Below are 3,649 nucleotides of genomic sequence, written 5' to 3'. Positions count from 1 at the left end.
ATGGGTCATGCTGGGCTGTGTGGTTCCACAAATGTTAGCGTGTCAAAGTGCTGACCACTGACACCACTATTTCACTTTGGACCGCCTGCCTTTGTGGAACCACACAGCCCAGCAATGGGTCATGCTGGGCTGTGTGGTTCCACAAATGTTAGCGTGTCAAAGTGCTGACCACTGACACCACTATTTCACTTTGGACCGCCTGCCTTTGTGGAACCACACAGCCCAGCAATGGGTCATGCTGGGCTGTGTGGTTCCACAAATGTTAGCGTGTCAAAGTGCTGACCACTGACACCACTATTTCACTTTGGACCGCCTGCCTTTGTGGAACCACACAGCCCAGCAATGGGTCAAGCTGGGCTGTGTGGTTCCACAAATTTTCTTGGAAAAGAAATGAACATGAATTTAGTGTCTTTACTTTAATATATATATTTTTTTCTTTTCCCCACAGATATCTATATACACAAGAAAAGAATGTAAAGAAGAACAAACTACTTTTTTGTTTTAATTAACTTTCAAACTTTATTTAAAAAAACCCTTTTTTTCTTTAATAAATTTTTAAAAATAGAAGTTTCCTGTGGTTTTTATTAAAATTTGAAATGCAGTTGGATTGTACATAAGTAGGTAGCCCATGGAACATCAGGGGAAATGTTGTGTCTCTTCTTCACATCCACGCCACTTGGGAAGGATACACCGCCAGACCTGTGGAAGAGAGCAGTACGAGCTTCCAGATATGGGTAATAGTGTCACCCTGGGACTGAAGAAAAGAGGTACAGTGGGCCTAAATGCAACCCTCCGGCACTTGCGTCACTACACATCCAAACATTCCCTGACAAGCATTGGTGTATCAGGGAATGTTTGGATGTGCAATCTTGCAAATGCCGGAGGGCTGCACTTTGGACATGCCGGGGTGATTTGGAACAAGGGAGTTTTGGTCAATACATCTCACCTGAGGGGGTTGTCTGCTACATGGCGGAGGGTCAGGTCCACATCACAAGTAGGTAGCCCATAGAACATCAGGGGAAATGTTGTGTCTCTTCTTCACATCCACGCCACTTGGGAAGGATACACCGCCAGACCTGTGGAAGAGAGCAGTATGAGCTTCCAGATATGGGTAATAGTGTCACCCTGGGACTGAAGAAAAGAGGTACAGTGGGCCCAAATGCAACCCTCCGGCACTTGCGTCACTACACATCCAAACATTCCCTGACAAGCATTGGTGTATCAGGGAATGTTTGGATGTGCAATCTTGCAAATGCCGGAGGGCTGCACTTTGGACATGCCGGGGTGATTTGGGACAAGGGAGTTTTGGTCAATACATCTCACCTGAGGGGGTTGTCTGCTACATGGCGGAGGGTCAGGTCCACATCACAAGTAGGTCGCCCATGGTAGAGTTGGATAAAAGGGTCAAATATTTGCGGTAACCCAACAACAGGATAAAACAGGGAGGAACGAACTGTACAAACATGGCCTGGGGATGTACATCAACAGGATGTAAAACTCTGAAATACATAAATAAAGAGTTTTTTTTTAAATATTACAATGTCAGTTTACACGATAATACAAATGTTATAAGTATACTCACAGGCAACTGAAAAAATTTTTTGGATCAATGTCCGCCGGGAATCATCTCCTTCGTCCATACCCACCGGTAGAGCAGAAGACCGGTTCCCGCGTCGGAAAGCACTGCGACGAAGAGTCACCGGCAAACGGTTTGCGACACATATGTTGTGTAAAATACAACATGCATTTACCATGCCGCAAACCTTCGCCGGTGAGTACAAAAGAGCACCGCCGGAAGTGTCTAAACATCGAAACCGGCTTTTAAGTACACCGAAAGCACGCTCAATTATTTGCCTCGATGCAATGTGTGTCTCTTGGTAACGTTTTTCTGCTCTACCAACAGGATTAGACAATGGGGTCAAGAGCCACGGTTTGTTTGGATAACCCGCATCGCCTATAGAAAATAAAAATAAAAATGTTAGGTACTTGTAAAAAAAAAAAAAAAAAAAAAAAATTAATAAAATAATAAAAAAAAAAATACATACCTAACAGCCAGCCACCAGGCATGTTTCCTGTTTCGAACTTGTCAAACAGCGATGACTGGCTTAGGATGAAGGAGTCGTGAGATGATCCAGGAAATCCCACAAAAATGTTCAAAAATCTCATGTTGACATCACAGACCGCCTGTACATTCAGGGAATGGAAATGTTTTCGGTTCCGAAAACATTCCTCCGAATTCCGTGGCGGTCTGATCTGCACGTGGGTACAGTCAATCGCGCCCAGCACATTGGGAAATTTGTATTTGTTGAAAAAGCCTAATTTGATCTCACGACATTCGCTGTCCGTCTCTGGAAATGTGATGTACTGGATCGTCAATTTGCGGAAAGCCCTAATGACCTGGGTTATACAGCGCGACAGTGTCGACTGTGAAAAACCGCATGTTTGAGACAGTGTAGGCTGGAATGTGCCTGACGCCAAAAAATGTAACGTCGCCAGCAGTTTCTGGAAACCGCTGACTGCACGATTTGTCCGTGCCCGAGGTTCCAGGTCGGCCTCCAACAGAGCGTACAGCGAATATATGTCGCGAGTCGATAAGCGATAATTTTGTATCACCTCGAACTCGCAGAGATCCTCAAGTTCACGCCTAGTGCGATACTGGCGTGGACGTGGAAATGAAACCCGCAATACTGGCTCACCCAATGCAGACATTCCCTGAACTGGATCCTGATGTTCAGCAGCACTTTCTTCCTCCATGCTTGCAGCCAGCATGAACATCACAATCTGGTCAGAGAAAGGCTCCATCATTGTAGTCAGTACAAAAATAGGAATGTATTTTAAAACGCAGGAATTTTCCTAAAAAAAACGATTCCACAAGAGAGCTGACTAATGGCTCTTTCTCCCTGTAGTCTCAAACCAGAGAGTGAGGAGATAGGAGGGGCTTTGCAGAAGTGTATCCTGGGTAAAACTGTGGAATCATGGGTAAATTTCCCTCACCACAGAGTGAAGAAAAAAAAATATTTTTAAAAATCAATTAAATAATACTTGTGAAGCAAATAAAGACAAACCAAGTAGATAATCCTTTCAAATATAAATAGATATGCTATTAGCAATCCTCAAATATTAAAAAAAATCATGTACTAAAATTTTTTTATTAGATCCCGCCAGGCAACTGAGGCGGACTGAAATTGTCGAATTTGCTGTCGAAAAGCACTGTTGTCGAATTTCCAAACTTGAATTGAATATGCTTTTGTCGAATTGCAGCATTTGTACCATTGCAGAAAAGTCGAATTTGATAAAAGTCGAATTTCCAAAAGTCGAATTTTGAATGTCCGGTTTTTGTCGAATAAGTACTGTATTGCATTGTCGATTTTTTTTTTTTGGCGAAAAAGTCCCGGAATTCGACAATTTCTGGAATTCGACCGCAATTGCATATACCCCTATGTATGTCCACTGCTTCAATCCGCTACCAACAGATACAATTGTTCTTTTTATAAAGTGTTTATTTTTCACCCCGAAGAAACTATGTAAATTTGGAGATAGAACTAACTCAAAGTGTCCTAAATGCAGTGGGGACATAGCACATTTTTGCCATTTATTGTGGGATTGCATACAAATTAGGGGTTTTGGGGGGGGCAAAATACTTAATTAT

The 3,649-nt window shown here is 42.9% G+C and overlaps 1 long non-coding RNA gene across 1 annotated transcript; it reads right to left on the bottom strand.

Moving 5' to 3' along the window:
• Window positions 1-1,327: 1,327 nt before the first annotated feature.
• On the bottom strand, window positions 1,328-2,601 carry LOC135058120 (uncharacterized). Its single transcript, XR_010244619.1, has 3 exons — window positions 2,046-2,601; window positions 1,583-1,954; window positions 1,328-1,499 (listed from the first exon to the last, which is right to left on the bottom strand). It is a non-coding gene; the product is annotated as an uncharacterized LOC135058120 (long non-coding RNA).
• Window positions 2,602-3,649: the final 1,048 nt, after the last annotated feature.

Source organism: Pseudophryne corroboree, chromosome 3 (genome assembly GCF_028390025.1).
Source record: "Pseudophryne corroboree isolate aPseCor3 chromosome 3, aPseCor3.hap2, whole genome shotgun sequence".
Classification (NCBI taxonomy): Eukaryota; Metazoa; Chordata; class Amphibia; order Anura; family Myobatrachidae; genus Pseudophryne; species Pseudophryne corroboree.
The sequence above is the reverse complement of the archived record's forward strand: the minus strand, read 5'-3'. Positions and strand labels throughout refer to the sequence as shown.